A 20,788-nucleotide genomic window follows, 5' to 3' on the forward strand; every position below is an offset into this window, starting at 1 on the left:
ATCAGTTGTTGATCAATGCATTAGTTTATTAATCGGACTGATTAATACGTTAATCAATAAATCCCAAGTCTAAACATTTGAGATATTTGATTGAAATGTTTCTCCTATGTCTATGTTTTCTGAGAAATATGATACCATTTAGTTCTTGCTTAGCATGATACATTCTGTGCAATGGCAAGGAAACAGGATGATACATTCTTTCAAGCTAGTATACTGCACCAATTGACAATGACATCACATATTCAAACTGAATTTTATTCAGGATTTCTAATTCGAAAACAACTATGAATAGAATAATAGGTTTTTTATACAGCACCTTCAGAACACCTGATAAAGGCTTCTTGCCACCCACAAAGGTTAGAAAAATTCGGAATGCCCTGGATTCCAGTTAACTTTAAGGCAACACAGTAAAATGCCAAAATTTTAACAGAGTACATATGTACCAGAGTGGGACCATACATACTCTTTAGGAGTTGATTTAAAACTGGACATTTCACTGTGAAGTAACCCAGTTTTATTCACAGCCTTCTTTAATGTTATAAATTATTCTTTGACTGATCAGTACCCTCTCAAAGAGCACCTACAGGTAGTGGATGAAATAAATAACAATTTTAAAAGTCAGAACAGGGTTTTGGGCCAACATGTGTGGTCAGTATAGCTTGTATGCACTGTGACATAGACTCTAACAGCATGTGGGCTCTTCAGGAGGAATTCAGCATGTAAAAAAAGCAAATAAATGCACATGCCTGGGCACAGATCTGATAAGTAAGAAAGCTATGACATACAGATAACGTCGTTGTGGGGTATTACCTCATCAGCACTGGTACTTCTGCCAGCAGGGGCGTTGTCATCTTGAGAGATGCCACTCTGCAGGAAGGAAATGCTTTAACATGGCGCAAAGGTGATCCCTGGGTACGATTGACATTTCCAGCCTTCCAAGGGTACTACTGCACCCAAGCCTTGGAAGAAAAGCATGCACTACCCCCTAACAGAGCCACAAGATCCCTTCACGTTTGGGTCTCTTTTTCCTTTGTCGTTTACTGATAGATGAATCTGAATGGTAATTTTTGATATTTGGACATCTTGTTAATTTGAGCACTGCTGTATTTAGCTGCAGAGACAACATGTTTATTCTAAATATACACATTCAGTTTGTTCTGACTACATATGGCAGGTAACCAACACAGTCATTGACAGGTGGGATATGACACTTCTACTTTATGGGCTTCAAGTCAATCTACTCAGTTTTTTTCTTTCCCCCTGCAGTCAGTAGTACTTAGAAATCAATGATATCAGTAAATAAACCTTGAATAACTATACTCTACAGCAAACCTCAAGAAATTCTCAGTTGACTCATGTTTATTGGTTTTAACATTTAGTGGGTTTCCAGTAATCATTCTGTCCACAGCAACCATACAAGTTTTGTTTCAAATTTCTGTGTATTTACAGCACATTAAATTGACCAATGTTGTAATAAGATTTATATAATACGTTTCTGCAACTGTTCCAGCTACTTAGTTTCTATTTATGCAAGGATTAGGTAATGAAGATAAGTGTTTCTGAATTATTGTATATTTTATATATAATAAGATTTATATTTTAAAAAATCAAGCAGCATGTTCAAGTATCTAAAACTTGCATGTGCTTGGAATATTCAGTCAGTGCTTTTTTTAAACAAATTCATTAATGTAGTTGCTTTCATAGTTGTCACTGTGGAAATAATAAAACTGGATAAGCCTATGGGAAAGACAGCAATAACAGTTCTCATTAACTGTTTTAGAGTCTGCAGGTTTTGAGTCCATCATATGTCCAGCGTTACCAAATGTATTGATAAATACACAGAGTCATATACAATTAACTGCAGAGGAAATGCCCTAGATCTAATAATGAATGAACAACTTGTTGAAAGCTTGAATAAAGCTGCTATTATGATCCAGCTCCTTTGATTAAAATGTGTGAAGGTATAGCCTCGCTAAGGCTAGAAAACTGAGTGGCACAGCCACTAGTGTGCTGTGAAGGGACCAGGGTATACTGCTGTAGGAAGCCGTGATTGTCCCATGGTTCAGTGCTGCATTGGCTCTCTGTTGCTTTTATGGGAGTAGCCTATTAAACTTATTTTGTTTAATAGACAAGGCTGCATAAAAAAACAAAAGCAAATGTGCATCAGTCCAAGACATGTAAAAAAAAAATGGTTTTTTTGAACTCACCAATAAAAAAATTTTAAAAAGGGGGAAAGGGCAGAAAGCTCCTCAGCATACAAAAGGGTGACATTGTATAAACGTCACTTCAACCTTCAGCAGTACAGTTCAAGTTGTTTCCCGATGCTCAATATCCAGGGTTTCCCAGATTTATTTAGACTTGGCGTCATGTCGAGGTTGAATTCTCACGCCTTCAGTCTCAAAAAGACATAAATTTGGTAATAAATACTCAAATCTGATTTAGTGCTCAAGAGAAAATGAAACAGTTATGTACTGTATGCTAAGAGAAGAAAGAAAAAAATAGCAAACTTTCCAGAAAACAAGGAGGAAGTGTGCTTATAAACTAGTGTCAAAAGATAATAGTTTCTAATTCAATGTCTATGGCAGAAATATGGCTTTCTTGGGCATGTAGAAGTGTGTTCTAACTGACCATGGCCCATTTGTGTGTCAGCTTGAAAAGAGATACTTAGTTTGGCTTTTTAACCTTAAAAATGTGTTACTGTGATTTTACTGGGCTAACTAGCTAGCTGACTAGCTCAGCAGGTCATCTTTGTAGTTGCCAAGCAAATGATGAAAAAACGAATTTGTTTGAAAATGCTAATTTCAAGTGACTAGTCACAGGAACGGTTTAGATGGCAGTCCTTGAGGGCTGCAGTGTCTGCTGGTTTTTGGTGTGTTCAATTTTAATTCACTGGTTGGCTAAAGAGTCCACATACATACCTTGTTCTCAAGGTCTTAATTGGCTGCCGATTTCTGATTGAAAGGAATCACAAATACCTACACTGCCATTCTCCAGGACTGAAGTTTGACACCCCTGCTTTAAGAGAAAAAAGCAAGTGTATTTTCTGATTTCAACTTCCAGATATCATACTGTGATTCATAAATGCAACGGTCAGCTGTTTGTTGGATTTGCAGTTACTCTCCCCTTATATGGGCGTTCTATCCTCTTGACAGGATATTTCTCTAGGGTTTCAGTCAGCAGGGTATTCTCTGTCTCTTAGCAACTCCTTTGTCCAATCAGGCACCTGCTGGCCTTGCATAAAGTTTTGGTGGCATTCCATTTGAATTTAACTTCCTTTATCCCATTTATTTCTGACCTGTATCTGACTATGTTGTTGACATGCAAATACTATCAGTCTTCAAAATATGGAGGGGAAGTCAAAAGCTTTCCTTAAATTATCTAAGACGTGTCCCACTGGGTATGCTGACATTTGTCTAGATAGTGTTCTACAGGAGTGTAGTGGATCCAAATATCCAATGTCAGTTTCCACTTAACTGGGCTCCAAGCTCCTTTGATTTTCTCCCATTTTATTACATCCGACATCTAACAATCTAATCCACCCTCATACAAGTTATTTTAATGGTTCGACGTTTAACGCATATTGTTGTTCACCTATTGCCTGTGTTCAGGTTTATATGAATGCACTGGTTCTTCTATATGCTGCTTATTTTCTCCCAGGGTTACCTCATACCATTTCCTCCTTGATACCTTGGAATTATTATCAGGCACACAGGAATGCTAATTATAGCCCTCTACTGTCCCCTCCATGCAGCCAAGCTTCACTAGCCCCCTGGGGTTAATTATTTGAATTAACCTTTTACTTCAGATTTAAAGCCCAGTCTCATTTTGACCTTTGCCAAAGGCAGTTTCATGAAAAATATATATATATTTATATATTTACATAAAATTTTAAATTGTACCAGAGGCACTTTGATTCAGTTTAGTAACCGGGAGCACTGTGTTACAATCTTAAAACTGAACTTGCAACAAATAAAGCAATGACAGAAAATGTTTGTATTTTTCTTCTACTGATATTAGGTTATCCAAATTGTACTGACACAAACTGTACACTGTACCTCATTGTATTTCATTGAATAAATAGTGGCAAAGTAGTCTGCATTCCATATCAAAATGAGAGACTAAGGTTTGGCTTTCTGTAAAAAGCTTTAACATGGAACTCAATGTCAGCTTTTGAGATTGCAGATGCCTAGGCCAGTGAAAGAAATGGGTATTTTAGCACCCTTGCCCATGATCTATAAGACAAAAAACAAACAAACAAAATGTTAGAATTAAACGGCTAAGATTATCAAAGTTTCTTTTCATTCTTTTCAAAAATTTGGTAAAACATGAAAACTCCTCTCAGAGGTTGTTACACTGGATTACCCAAGAAGTCTTCAGAACACTTCAGTCAATAATGTTCTGCCTGCCACTGTCTTGAGAGTGTGCAGTCAAAATATAATTCACATTTGAAAGCTTGGACTTGAGAACACAACAGTAAGTGCTTGGCAATGTAGTTCAAAGTTAGATGTGCCAGGTATATTAAATGAGAACTCTAGGGGCAAGTGCATGTTGAGCAGCGATGCTCCTGATTCGTGGAGCAACAGCGTGCCACTCTTGTGTGGAAATAGTCTCGGGTTCAGGGATAAGTGTGTCAGAAGACTGCTCACGCTTCAGCTGCAAAAACTACAGATGCAGAGGTACAGGACAACAGTAACACAAGGGACAGATAGTGCTTAACGATGGACAGAAAACAGAGGGAAGCAAATGTTTAATAAGATCCAATTAGTTATATGGTGCCAGGGTTCAAAAACCACATGTGAACACCCAACATGTGAAGAGTACACATGTGAACTATAAAAATAATCACACTTATATGATGAGGGGGAACCTATGCCATTTCAAGTCACATGTTTTGTTTTCACGTGTGAAAATTGTAGTTCACGTTTGAAAAAGTCACATTTGAAAACGTGGAATTTCATGTCACATGGAAATTTTCGGGAGTAAAAAAAGCCAGTTATGTGTGAAAATGTCCACTTCATGTGACATTTTCTTTTCATGTGAATATTTTAATTTGCATGTGAAAATGTTAAATGCACATGTGAAAATTGATTTTTTTTTAGAACATACGTTGTAGGTTCTATTCCTGCTGACCTTGTACTCTTGAGGAAAGCACTTAACCTGAATTACTTCAGCAAAACATCCAGCTGTACAAACAGGTTGTATGTAAAGAATGTAGGCTATGTAAGCTGCTCTGAGTAAGAAAATCTACAAAAATCCTATAATGTAAATAAACCTTTTTGTTAGAATCCAGATAAAAACATAAAAATACATACAATACAATGTTTGGTCTCTTTCCTGTTTTCCCACATATAGCTTTTCTTCAGCTGAATTCCAAGAGCAAATGATGTCATGAATATGTAATGAGACGTGAAAATTAACTCAAGTGTGTGCAGTCAGTGCTTTTTTGCCAGAGGTTAAATATCTTTTTGTTGCGGTTTTATTACTGTTCTATTAAACAAATGTACAGTGTGTTCAATTAAATCCAAGGCAGTCCTCCACACCTCACTGAGTTTCTCAGTTTTAGAGACATTACATACAGTCCAGTTTGCACAATGCTGGCCTACATCTTTATGCAAGAGTTACACTGCTGACATCCTGACATAAGAAATGAAATACACGGTTGTTCATTATTTTAACCACTGTTAGATGCAAAGCTTAACAGCTGCATTTCCAGATGTAAATCTTCACCCATTTATGTGAACTCTCGACCCTCCAGTGCTTTTCTTTCTTTTTTAGAGTACAAGGTAAATCCCATGTCTCCGTAAGGCATGCAACCCTGACCTATTTCCTTCTTTGAAAATGAGGTTCGCTAATGACAGCAAATAAACTGCTTTATCACTAGGACTGTCACGTCAGAACGAAACCACACAGAGTAACCTGCTTCTGTTTTTATCACATGGCTACATTACAGACCCAATGTTTGGCGAAGTGTACGCAAGGTATTTTAATGTAATCCTGTGCGCCTCACTGTCCTAGAGAAAGAGTAAGCGCACGAATGACATGGACCTTTCATAGAAATCTAAATCTCATTACCATTATTGTTTGCGTAATTTTACCGCATTGGTCTACTCGGTTCTCTCCTGTTGCGAGCCAGTTAAGGGATACGTTGGTTCTGTATGTTGATTGATGAAATGATTGGCTGCAGGCAACACGGTTGGATTAGAGCATTAAAGCAGATGGAGGAGAGGCGAATTAGCACACTTCAAATGCAGCTCTAGAGCCCTACCAGGCTTGATTGGAACAGCGTAGGTCAGAATGGCAGCAGACCCCATTTGACGAGCCAGCTGACTACTTACACTTTTGCTCATGCTTGCTAAGTCTCCAGTGTGCGGTGTCACAAATTTATATATACTGTATGTATATGTATGTACATGTGTATGTGTGTGTGTGTGTGTGTGTATATATATATATACGTATATAATCTGAAAATCAGTTTTGAACAACTGCCACAGGGTGTGTTATCAAATGAAGGGTTGAGGGGGAAAAATCTGGAAATGTACTTTGTTTTCCTGGGTAGAATAACGTGCATTAGCTACACTGTACAGGAAAGGGATCAGTGGGTTATCATTTGCTAAATTAATTTAACTATGAAACATGACTTATGAGAAACACCATATATTGTGCTTGAGCATTGAATGCATGCAATTTATAACTCACTGACTTCACATAAATAAACGTTATGAAATGTTTCCCCCCCATTTACTGAGTTCCATTTGATTGTACTGTGGAGATCAACAAAAATCCATCTGACAGTCTATGGCAGATTCCAGAACAGTTACGCTTTTTCATCAGTGTTAATTTGTGAGAATTGAGTACATATTAGCATTCCATTGCTCCATATATACACACATTAACATGTATTACCAAATCATCCAATGTGCAGCGTACTGTATTATGCAAAGTTGGTACTGAAATCAAGAGTGGCTGAGTCTAGAAAACACAATCATTCCAGCTTGGAAATTGAGGTTAGGGGAATCCATTTCAACCCCGGTCATTCATAAGCAGTGGTCACATTTATGCCAGTTTGGAAGAGCTCTACAGCAATGTTTCAGAAGTGCCTCGGTTGAAAGAGAAGATGCGTTTGGTGCAACAAGTGAGATTCATTTTAAACAGGACTGACATGTTGTGTATATGAGCATGCAGTATTTTTAGCAGACGCATATACCTGTATCGGCCTGTCGGAAGAGGGGAGCAGACGCTGGGAACCACGTGGCTGAGGGGAGGGCGAGGGCGAGGCGCAGATCTTTTCGGATGTGCACGTTAAGGCTCCGGCTGACATATGCGACAGTTCAGTCTTGAGGCGCAGCTTCATTTTTTAAATAAGGCCAGAGAGGACAGCCGGAGGCAGTGCAGCATGAACTTAAATGTAACATCGGGCATGTCCTGAAGCATCTTGTGTCTATGGTGAAACAGCCTGCCAGGCACCCAGAGCTCCTGCCAGCCAGCGGCTAGCCTCTTCATCTGGAAAGCTCTGGGGTCTCACCCAGACACAGCATAGCTATGCCCAGAGGATTTACAATTTCAACAGAAATAAAGTGTTAGTGTATGAAAAGTAAAAAAAAGACCCAAAGCTAATAGAGAGTTGTAGTTAAAAAAAAAACAACAAAGCCTGTAATAGTCTTAAAATTAAAGGTCTTATATAATGAAAGGGTTCCATGTTAAGAGGGCATATAAGTGGAGTGGACCTTATATAACGTAATTTAATCAGCAAAAAAAAAAAACAAACAAAAACAAAACAAATTACTGATATAATTTCAGTATGTTCCCAGTAGATACTTTCTAAAATTGATTTAGTGTTAGTTATAATATAACTACAAAAAACATTTTGGCCCTATGCTGCTTGCATTTTGGATATTTATTTATGTATCTTGGTCTTGTCTTCATCTTGTTTTTGAATAACCTACTGCAAGAAACCCCTCAGATAAAGCAAACAGCGGAAGTATCGGAGTGGTACGCATGTAGTCTTACCCATTGCTACTGGAGCAGGATTAATTTAATGTCATCTTGCTTATCTGACTCCAAAATAGTGTTTAACCTTTCCTCTGTGCTAACAGTTGTGCACAGAAGACGACTGCAAGTGATGCAGCAGTAGTGTGGCTCTATATGGATCACTATCTACTGTAGCTGGTCGACGCAGATGTCCATAACCTGACATGGAGCACATTTGAAAATATGTGCAGGCAGTGAGAAATATAGCATCTCAAAATCAATGTCACTTATGAGATGTGACTGTAAACATGGTTTACAGTAATACGGAGATCCACTTTCACAGAGGAAAACTGTGAAGGTGTGTGTTAAATACTCATTGGTTGGAAGTGAATCAATATTTCAGTTAAAATCAACATCCTTGACTTTATGAGTAAAAATTAAACGCAATAATTATTATTTCCTTCAGAAACACAGTTTGGCGAGTACATCAATCACTAAAACTAACTCGCCAAACTTGAGTTTATGGTGCTACACTTGCATTCAATTGTAAATAAGGACAAACGTTGATTGAATACAGGCCATGGTTTTCTCAGTCATTTCAAAAATGTAAAATGTCCCACGTCACACAAAATTAAAATCTCAAGATTCAAACAAAAATAAAAACAATGGCTTTTAATGAACAATATTTTGTATGAAAATGTAGCCCAAGCAGAAGCAGAGCCTAAAAAGTATTAGGCACTAGGGCTTATATTAGACTGGTGTCTCTCCTAACACATGTCAGTGCATGAGAATGATTTCATGAAGCCATTCAGTACAGCAAATATTAACATGCAGCTGTCATCTCTACTCATGACAGTGTCCTCAAAAGCAGCCATCTTCTCTTGATACTGATAATAGGGATTAGACATGCATGGTTTGCGTCACTGCAGGCTACTATAAGCCTGTAATGAGATCATTTAAAGGTCTCAAGCATTAGCTGTTGTGGAAATAGTGCATGGGTCATTACTTTATAATAATGTGAAAGGGTCATACTGCTTTGATTACACTACAACCAATGTAAAATATCCAAACCATATTTCACAAAAGATCATGAGCAAAAGCTAATGTGCAGCAATATTGGAACAATATTGAAAATATTATAACTTTCTGAAACAATATTGCAGAATGTGACAAATGGGAAGTACAATGGGAGTACACTTGATCACAGGATGTTCCTACAATACAACAGCAAAATGGTGTGAACAACAATACAAAGCTACTCTCAACTTAATTAGGGGTGTAGGACAGAACTCGCAGTGCAAACTGCTACAACACACATTCAATCTGTATTTGGCTGTGAAGGAAAAACTGATGGCTAAAAATGTATGGTATGCAGGCTTGTTCCCATAATGCCTTTCCCTATGGGACAACTGAGTTGCAATAGTGCATATCTGAACTGCTCCTTAAATTCCTGTCGACACAGGCCACAGAATGTAAAAAAATTAAGCAATAACCCTACTGTGACATCAGCAAATTTTCAAAAGACAGCACAACTCTTCCTTTTCCTGTGGCACATCTTTCTTAAATTTTTAGTGGCTTGCAAAATTTTCCATTTTCTATCTCTGAGACCATTTTCTGGACTGACATACAAAATTCCCTAATGTATTCATTGGTACATATATATATATATATATATATATATATATATATATATTTTTTTTTTTTTTTTTACGCCGATGACAGAAAATGCTCACAAAACCTATACTAAACATGAAGACCTGTATTGAGCAGTCACGTTATTGTTTGGAACATTCCTATTTTCGTAACTGTCTATAGTCCCGGCACAAAACATATAACAGTAGAAATTAGTAAACTGTGGGTTACGTTGTGAATGAAATCCCTTTGCTAAAGCTTTGCTTAATTTACATTATAAAACATGCTATAATAACATTTAAAATTTATGTTCATAACAAGGTCATAAATTTACACAGTAAGTATGCAAAGCATGTCTTATTTCCAAATAGGCTGCATAAGCACATTTCCCAGAGTGCCAAGAAAAAGTTTTCCACCTGGGTGAAAATAATTAGCTTTTCAATTGGAAATTCTTGGAAAAATCATTTTCCAAGAATCAAAGATGCTCCCTGAGTTAACATTCCATAGTATCCACATACAGCTCCTAAAGAACGTTCTCTCTCTTCAGTCACACACATGGAATGCATGTTGATTTCATAAACACACAAAGGAAATGATGCATTAAGCTGAAAGCTGAAGTTGGCAAAATGGCAAAGAAGTCTCTCATTTAAAGAAAGCACAGCTTTCATGTCTCATATTTTGACCATGTTCATGTCCGAGTCCTACTGGGTACAGCTGGAATTTCACAAAATGATCCAACTCAAAAGCTGAAGACTACACATTTACGATTTTCTTTCTTATCTTCTTTGTTCTAAATATATAAATCTGTCATTACATTTTATGCTTGTTGACATTGTCTAGCTGCAAACCAAAGCTTCTATATTTTTATCAGTAGGGCATTTTCCTTTTTTCAATAAAAGTTTGGGAATTAATTACGAATATGTCATGACATCAGAATACATACATTTATGTATTATTCATCTTACTCTGCATATGGATATTGGCAACACTGCTAATGATATACCCTTAAGGGTATTGTGTGGAAATATATCTAATTATGTTCAGCCAAATGGAAAAAATATATACAGAAACAGAGTTTTTTTTTACTGACATTAATGACACAATAGTGTGATGGGAATTAGTCACAACCAATGGGAGGAGCTCTTACTGCTAACGGCAGAGAGATGAGCTGGAAAAAAAGGATAAATTCTCAGTTCATGATTATGATGTGCAAGTCATGGGGTAAAGTGTTCACATTTTGCTCATTAATAAATAGTAAGTGAATAAATTGGTTTGATTAGCGCTGAGATAATGAGCTAATTTATGCTCTCCCGATAAAGGGCAATTTGTTTGAAAAATGTGACACAAGGGATAAACAGACAGCTGGATAATACTACTGTAACCTGAGAGAAAACGGAAGGAAATTACATAAATGCTGGGCATGGAGAATTTATTGTCTGGTAAATTAAGGTTAACAAAATGCACTGTTTAGTGGGAAATAGCATGACCCTAAAGTTGATCAGTTAAAAAGTTCAGGCCTGTAATCATAGTAACTCACATCCCCTCGGGGGAAGTGGAGTGATGAGCAATATGTGTCACTGATGCAACTAGTTCCGAAGTGACACCGGTCTCCCGGGCAACAGTGACATCTGTTAAGACAGCCCAACATAAATGGTGAAGGCAGCTTCTCTCAGTTCTTTTCACTTTACAGCATGAAACAGGATCAGGTTCTTCACTGGAGAAAAAGGCTGAAGAAAATGTCGTTATGTTGAAATAACCCTGTCGCATGAAGTCCTTCCCTTCCCACAAGCATTTTGAAAAATAAATAAATACAAAACAGCACAGTCCCCAGAATATATACTCGATTATAGATTGATGGTAAACAAAGTCAAGACAATAATTTGACATCTGCTTTGTGTTCTCCAAAATGTCATCAATGTAATGATGAGTGTTTTAGTATTTCTAAACTGAAATGCTATTTTGGTAAAACATCGGTCTTTTGGTCCATCCAGTTGTTTCGTGAAGAGGTTATTTTTTTTGGTTTGTACTTGTATTTTCCTTTGGTCAACATCATAAACATTTGGGAATAATATATCAGAGAGAGGGCCAGAGAAAGGACAATATTCTGTAACGTTTATATTAGGAATGGATTCAATCAACAATTATCCATAACAAACAAAAAAGTTTTTTTCCTTCCGCAATATTTCCGCAGTTACCAGATTTGGGAGAGAAAAAAAAACACTTGCATTTTTAAGATTATTGCTAATTCGAATCCAAGCCTTTTAAACAAATAAAGGAATGCACTACTTTTGTCATAACTTCATAACTTCTGACCCTTTCTGAAGTTTGTATACTATGTTTGTGAAGAAGAATGACAGTTAAGGACAAGTGTTGACTGAATTTCCTGCTTCAGCTGCAAGGGTACAAAGCCTTCCACAGGTCTGTTGATGTGATTTCTAAAGTGCAAAGAAATCAATTCTCCCAGTTTACATCAACACTTGGGCTCTCTGGAGATAGATCCTTGGATTCAGTAGAAGATAAGTTTACTGATTAAGTTTGTTGTTGGTTTAAGTATGTTCATTCAGTTTTAAATCTGTGAAGGCATATATAGAGATAGAAATATAGATTGTAGGTGGATAAACATTTTAGACCTCAGCTTTTCCCTTTCAAATAAAGTTTTGTTGAAATATTTAAATTCCACAGAGGGTATGTAATGGATGGGAAAACACTTGAGAGCAACAAAAACAACATTTGGTCAAGTTAAATAAGCAATGTTGGATAGCTGGTGTCTGCCCTCAGCAGATTCATTCTTTAAACTCTGTGTCTTTTTCATTATGCACCCCTGCAGGTTTGGCTGCCACAGAAGATTCCCTGTCGCAGTGGCATGCAAGTCACTTTTGGTAGGACATCAAAAATAAGGATCTTAACATTTTTTTTTTTTTTTTTTGAGTGAACAATTTTATAAGTACGCTGAGCTTTAACAGTTAATAGTTCTCGCATATGCAAAAACAATCTGGCTGAAAAAGCATATACAATGCATCCCTGATATATTCTATATGCCAACATTCACTCTCCATTCTTTCCTCTGTAGTCATTTTTTAATAATACTTCCTAAATTCTATGACAGAGCATCTAAAGATGTGAAAGAGTCCATTGACAAGAATGGAACCGTTAATCGCATAGCTTTTCAATGACAGCAATGCTTTCATCCAGGAAGACTGAAAATGAAGACCCCTCAAATCCTGTTCATCTCAAATGCATCTTTAGAATGCAGTGGTGATGTGACAATAATGATGTGCCGGTATCTGAAATCATACTGGAACCTCAGGCTTGTCTGAGAATAATTGCGCACTTCATTTTGCTATATTAAGTGCAGCATTTTCCTTAATGACTCTGAACAAATGCCAAGCAGTTTAATGGATAGCTCATCCACATTTGTGTTAATGGCTTTTCAGTAACATTTTAAAGAGGGTATGTGCTTAGTATCATAATTGCTCGTGATGATCTGGTCTTCTAGGGGGACGGGACATAAACTGCTCATGTACGTATGTAGCCCAAATATATTTATTTAAAGCAGCCAAATCTGCACAGCTCTATTTATGTTCAGCAAGAACTGACTAATACATTGGGCTCATCTGACACACATGTAGCCAATCAATGTGAAGAAAATAAGGTTATGTCCCTTGGTTACATTACATTACAGGCATTTAGCAGACGCTCTTATCCAGAGTGACTTACACAACTTTTTACATAGCACTTTACATTGTATCCATTTATACAGCTGGATATACACTGAAGCAATGCAGGTTAAGTACCTTGCTCAAGGGTACAACAGCAGTGTCCTTACCTGGGAATCGAATCTGCGACCTTTCGGTTACAAGCGCAGTTCCTTACCCACTGTGCCACACTCCGTCCAGGTTATTTCAATTAGCCAAACATTCCAAATACTTTTACACAACATCCCCCAAATACGTCTAAAACATGATATACACAGGGCTGCTGCACAAGGGAAACAAACCTAATCAGTGTCTCATGACTTTTACTAAACAACCATGTGGCTCAGAATGGACCCCTCCAACAAAAACATGAGAGATAGTTTTAAAATTATTTTACACATTTAACTTTGGGATCACACGCTCAATACTGAGGTAACACATGTCAAGGGTATTCCCCCACAGAACTGAGAAGTAAATATACCCCATGTAATGGATAAGAAAATAAACTTTCTAGGGACTCAACTTCTATGTGCATGGGTTGCAAATGGAAAAGCAACAAGAACAATTAAAAAGCTGAGCAAGGTAATCTCTAGAAAGTAAACAGCATTCAGATTTATTTGCATTCAGTATTCAGGATTGGCTGCATGGCTATTTAACTAGGACCTCTTCAATACCGAATTCATTTGTTGAGTGAATGTGCATTGTGCTTCCACTTGCAGGTCGATCTGGAAAAGAGGGTACGCTAAACGGCAGTAAAGGCTGATGTAAGCTTGGGTGGTGTACAGCTTTAAGCTCTCGTTTTGTAGCAGCCCGGGGAAAACGTGTAGGCAAGTCTTTGGGCTCAGCTTAAATCCGTTGAGATTTGCATGGAAACATCAGAGTAATTTACACCCTGTCAAGAGTTGCAGGCTTCCCCACATATCTGAGGAGCCATGTTTCCCTCGAGGTACCAGCCACTCAATCCAAAACAGCAGAAGATAAATAAAATGGTCTTTACTAAGCAACTCAAAAACACTGTCAAACACTTGCCACAGTTAACACTGTCCCTTATGGACCACATCAGCTGGAGTCAACCACACAACACACACCAGTGGTCCCACGCCCAAGTCACACTGATAACTGAGACTGCTGGGATGATGACTGTTCAAAGCGCTAAACAATATTGCTTAAACAATGTTTTTTTTTTTTTTTTTAATTGAATAGATTAATTTCGAACATGTAACAAATAATAAAGTAAGAAAACAAACACATACAAAAAAAAGAATGACTGATAAAATGAACAGTAAACATCAATTAGGCTATTAAAAATTTAAATTATACCATTTGGCCAGGTTGTAGTCCAGTATGTTACAACAAGTATAGTTCATAAGTTCTGAAGTTTCATGTAAAATATCTGCTAAAGAGGAACTACTACGGCCACCACATGTCAGCTGTTTGACCAGGACATAGTTGTGTGTACGTCCATGCCGCAAGTTCTCCATCACACATGACTGTGTGGTAACAGTGACATGCCACAGGTCAACACTCAAACTCAAAGCTGTGTTCAGTCTGGTGTTCCCGGCACGTGACTTTTGAAGAGTGAACTAAATGTAGACTGGTAGAAAAAGTCTGAGTTTTATTTTGTGAGAAAAGATATTGTGATGTTGCCTTGTGTACATTATACGCAACACCCTGCCTTGCCTAAGCTATCCAGAATGGTCATGTCATGTGTGAACAGGCAAGTTTTTCCATATAGGAAACTAACTGGAAAAAATTAATCCAGCCATGTTGTGACTTCAATGTGTGAAAGGGTCTTTAGACACTTGTAATGGTGAATCAGGCGTCCTTGTGTCCTTGTGTCCTTGAATTGGTTGGCTGATACAGTAAAGCTGGGTATCACTGCGTTTAGCCAAGTTGCACATCTGGAATTACAACCTTACAACCTCAAAGTTTCCAGCATTTCTGTGTGACAAAGTCAGGCCCATGGCTACATCATCCCAGTCTGTATTCATTGGCCCCCTCATGCTTGGCTCTAATAATACAGTCCGAGGGCAGTCTTTGTTGCCATTACTTTCCTTTTAGGGAAGAGTGCTTCAGGATTATGATGCACCAGTTTGCCACATTGTAGATCTTATAGGGCTGGGAGTATTGGGATATTCACTGCTGGGTTGTAAGTGTGTTCTCTCTCTTGTCATTTGTTATCTTCGTCTCAGTTAATGTAAATCTCCTGTGTTGATCGCACCAATGATTCTGGGAGAGCATTGCATAATTTTGGGTTTTCCACTTCTGCATAGAAACAGGAGTGAAACGCCACAGTTTCCGCATACGGCTTCCTGTGACATTTTCAGTGCTCCTCAATGAAGTTTCATGTCACCTATAGAGAATTTGATGATTTAACTTGTGGTTCTGTAACATGACAGGAGACACTGCAGGATAACTCAGAGAAAAGGCTCTGATGATTTTGCCACAGTTTTCATTCACAAAATCATTACAAGTTGCTTGTGTAAGAGAAAAAGAAGTTTTCAAAAACAGAGATCTAAAATTGGGAGCAGGTGGACTGAGGTGCTGTGGAAAAGAGTCATTGGCTGGTCCTTCATGGGGGTCTCTGGTGTAGTTTTCATTGAAGCAAATTTCTGGATCTCAGTAATAGTCTGAATCTTTCATCACAACTGATTGACTAGATAGATAGAGCTTTATTGTCATTGTTCAAGACAACAAAATTACAGAACCCTCTTAATTTTATTTATTTATTTATTTTTTGATAGATAGAACTTTAAGACTAGATGAGCTCACTTTCTTGCAGAGGTGAACCTCACGGTCTATTGGATACAGCTGATATGTGAAAAAATGCCACAGACCAAGGAAAGTAGTCTGTTCTGAGATGACAAGAGAAGAAAAGGAAACAGAACAGAGAGGGCATGCATTTAATATGTATTTCTCAACTTTCACACACTTATTGGCTCTCCAGGAGTGCCAACACATGCTGTTGTGGACACTCATGTGCTAACACGCGTGTGAACTCTGCTACAACTCTACTACATGAGCTATCCATCAGTCACTAAGGGTGCTATCCTGACTTGGAATGAAATGGTGCTATGCTGGACTTGAGATAAGTGCACCAGAGATAAGTGTAATCTCACGTAAAATATGCTCCTGCTTAACTCAGAAATATGTGGTCCATGCTGAGTTGCACTAAATATAATTAAATTGCTTCATCGCGAGCCACAACCACATTAAAGAAATCGGAATTTACCCACATTTCCCATCTGTGCCACAAGTCATGGGTGATGTAATTAATAACAGTATATACATTTAAAGACGTTTCTTCTTTTTGTATCCTGACCTCCCAAATCCTCAAATGAAAATGCACCTTTTAAGGAACTCAGGCACACACTTACATACTTTGTGGTTTACAAGCCACATTTTCATTTTGGCATTTAGGTTACGGAAATGAAACCTTAAGGTGCAAATAAATACAAACATTTTCAATTTCCAGCTCAGGTTTGTGCAGCATATGCATTGAGATTTAACAGTATACACAATACATATCACCAAAATTAAGTAATATACCCCAACCTTGCTAAATTGCTATACTGTGAATCTATGTTTAAAAAGTGCATATCTGGCTAATTCTGTAGTAAGAAAAATAGTGGTAGAAGTTTCAGAGGAGCTTTATGTGTTGGTGTTTATAGTAACCAGGACTGGCTTACATAAGGATGACTCTGGCCATTAAAAAATCAGTCTGGGAATGACTGATTGAATTTTATGTTTTAATGATCCAGACTTAGTGTCTACAATTTACTAGTGATGGGCTACCAAGCATATGCCATTTTAATCTGTCTCCATATTATTCATTTTAACATACAAGTTCAAATTGCCATAAAAGGACACTGATAGAATCTATTTTCAAATAAATATTTTCAGAAGTGCATGTAAAACTAGTAAAACATGTTGACCTCTTGGGGAAAAAAATCCATTGATCTACAATTCCATAAACTGATTGATTTGTCTTGTGTGTCCCACATGGGAGCAAAGGCTGGGGACAAGTCTCAAATCAGGAGTCAAGTAGCTTAAGAATTCAATACATGTTTTCAGTGAGACCCCACCCCATGTGAAATGTACTTACTTAAAAAAGTGCTTAACTTGAACAGAAATTTGCCAACTAAGATTGAGCCCTGAACTAGATAAATAAATAAAAAGTAATATCTGTAAACTACACTTAATATGCATCTCTAGTGTTTCATAATTTCATTTAATATTTAATGTCTTTAGGAGTGAAAAACATTGACATTATTCATAATTGTACTCACATTGTACAATGAATGAAACACAGTCTAAGTACCTCAGTGAAATGGCTCAGGTTTCAGCCTCTGTGCATCATAAAGGCTGGCTTTACGTAGGTGGCTGCACGCCTGGCTTCTTGTCACCCACACTGGGAGTGTGACTAATCCAGTCCTGTTTGTGCCCATCTGAATTTCACCCACCACCGCTTGTGGACATTAAACGATCTGAATGGTTTCTCTCCCTAACTATCCATTAACCCCAAACCATGTCACTACGCCTAAGATGCCCTTGCTAGTTTCTTCTTGCTATGTTCATTTTTTAAATTGTAATAATTGGAGGGAATCTGTCTACACTGGTAAGTGAAATGTTGATGCAGTTTCACAAGAATGGTTTTCTGTTGGATGTGTTGCCCTGGAATATGGAATATTAATTTTCTACGGAATTTCAATATTATCGTAAAAAAAAGTATGTTCAATATCATTAATTTTCTAGGAACAGTATACTATACAAGAACAGGAGAAGAGAGTATATGACTTGTGGATTTTTATCGAACACAAGATAAATATACCGAGAAAATATGATTGATTTGCCCAGTACAAAGCAGTCTCTGATCAGAGCACCCTAATATGAAACAGACAAGCACTGCCACCACAAACCTGTTTTTATTTTCAGCTGTATACTAGTTGATACTGCAGCAAGAAATTGACTCTGCATTCTCTGGCTGCACCTGTCATGGTTCACAAACACAAAGGGCTCATAAAAATTGATGCAGAAGCCCAAATGACTGTAGAGGCATTATGTTACCCATTTTAATGGTAAAACTAAAAACCAAGTCCAGGGCAGGATGGAAGAAAGTGCAGCTGGAGAACTAAGAAGAGAAAAGTTCTCACAAGTATACACTCAAATCAAACCAGCTGAACACAACTTTTAGATATATTAAGGGCATACATTGAATAACATTTCAAAGGTTGATTCATTAGTCGATGAAAATGGAGATAGTGAAGAAATGACTTAAGCAGTCTTTTCTTAAGCATATTTTTGTTATATAGCTAACTCAAACTTTCTACTTCATAATAAATTCAAAACAGATATTAAATTACAACTTTACTAGCATGGACATTGAGTGCATCTTTGTGGTCCTTCCCAATGCACAGAAATGTGGTCAACTTCACTTATGTATTTTTAACTGACAAATAACTGCCAAGTTTAAAAAGTAGCTTTGAGCACACCTATTTTGCATATCGTTACATTCACGGTCCACTATGTAGTGCAAACAAATGAGATTTTAAGTTAACTTTTCGTGCTTGTGGGAACAGCAAGAGGTGGCTTTGAATGCTGACAGAGCCTGTGACACAGCAATGGACTATGGCTTTCCAGAGGTAAAACAAAATCTAGGCCACAGTTTCTGATGCTAGAGATGGGTAGTGATGGACAGGGGCTGAGTTAAGCCCTTCAGAGAGTATCAGCGGTTCACTGTCTGGGTTTAACAAGCTTAAGGAAGATACTAAAAGCTTGTGCCTGACAATATTTAGAGTCTGCCTGCATCCCACTGTAAGGACTGACAAAGGCTTCCGGCAGTGCCATCAGCAACGACCTGGTTTCGCATGGAATTACAATAAAGTGATCAACAGGTTCACCCTGTGGGCTGTGGGGTTACATCAGTACACAGAGTCGGACTGAAAGACCCTAAAATTGCTCAAGGGAATAGTGTGTGTATGTGTGTGTGTGTGTGTGTGTTGGAGGGGACTGTGGCCAGAGGTTCTGTTAGACAGGATAAAACCAGTGCCAAAAATAGCACAGAGACTTTATGGACACATTAACTAAAATACACATGCACTATAGGCTACATGCCATCGCAACATAAAGAATGCTCTGCCTAATTGGTTAACATTTTATTTGTATTTCAAATAGAAATAATTACAATGACCTCATGTTAACACGCAGTGAGGAGGATATTTTTTTAGCTACCTCAAAAATTCTAACTGCACAACTGAAAAATCATAAGTACATCATCACGCATGTGCAGAATTAACTGGGTTACATCAGAGATGTTTGAGTCAGCTCAAAACTGAGTCAGTTATACCAGCCTTGTTTGGACTTTGTGTCAGTAAACCAACCCTCATTCAGACTCGGTATCATCATCAGTCTAACATTTCTCATTCAGACATGAAAACAATCTGCTCAACATGCTATGGCTCATACTTGCTCATACCCAGAAAGCCATATGGTCTTCATTTCATTCATAAAGTCATTTGGCTATCCTGCTAGCTATATAAAGTTCAGCTACCTTATAAATTCAACTAAGGAAAGTAGCTAGCTCGTCATTTGTATGTGCCACCAATAGCATTACACGCCATTTATTCATTCAGCTGGATAGCTATACAGCTGCGTGGTTAGCTACCGCAATTAGAACTACACTTCAGGTTTTTCATTGGAACAATGCACTGTAGCATAAATACACTTGTTCTATTTATTTTTGAACAATGTTTGATCATTTTTCTTACTTTCCCCTACTTTCAAAGACAAGGGAGGGACCCATAAACATTTCTATGTGACAACAGAGTTGACCAACAGCTGTGGGATGAATTTCCAGTTATCAGATAAGCCAATCTGTGCTGGTTGATAAAATGGATGTTGGGTCCCAGCATGCACAATTCTGCTGTGTCAGGCCCTGCAACTCTTCTTAAGAAGAATATATTACTAGGCTCTGAACTAAGTCAGGCCTCGCTCTTATGAGACTTGTATCACAAGAGAAGCAGGCAAGCTAGCTGGGATTCCCCTATAATACAAGGAAAAGTTAACAGCAAAACTTGCAATGGAAGCTTCTGAGCAACCTTGAAGTCACAATCTTGGTTTCATTATAAAGACCTCTGTAGGCCTTTGCCAGAGAGAAGCCTAAGATGGACCACCCAATGAGTTTCCCTCCATTTTATTGCTCATCCAAAGAACACCATCCAGTCATGTGGCCATAAATTCCATGTTAGACAGGTGACACCAGCCTAGCAGTGAACTAGCTGGAAATTGTGATCATTGTGATCTTCATCTCATATCGGGTAAAGTGTATAATAATGGGTAAAGATCACAGGGAAATTCATAGAAATGCCTGAAGATATTTTTCACAAAAGAAAGGATGTTAAAAATAAATAAATCAAAAAGTCTACTTATTGTAAACTCATGTTACAGTGTATAATTTTCCAAAAGGTGCCTTTAAAAAATACACACAAATAAGT

At 37.7% G+C, this 20,788-nt stretch overlaps 1 long non-coding RNA gene across 2 annotated transcripts in view; it reads right to left on the reverse strand.

The window, feature by feature from the left end:
- The window catches only part of LOC118212141, a 147,314-nt gene that overhangs the window by 8,132 nt on the left and 118,394 nt on the right, over positions 1-20,788 (reverse strand). For both annotated transcript variants that reach the window (XR_004762170.1, XR_004762166.1), the window contains exon 3: positions 811-867. This is a non-coding gene — a long non-coding RNA (uncharacterized LOC118212141). The remainder of the gene's footprint in view (positions 1-810; positions 868-20,788) is intronic.

Source organism: Anguilla anguilla, chromosome 14 (assembly GCF_013347855.1).
Source record: "Anguilla anguilla isolate fAngAng1 chromosome 14, fAngAng1.pri, whole genome shotgun sequence".
NCBI classification, from domain to species: domain Eukaryota; kingdom Metazoa; phylum Chordata; class Actinopteri; order Anguilliformes; family Anguillidae; genus Anguilla; species Anguilla anguilla.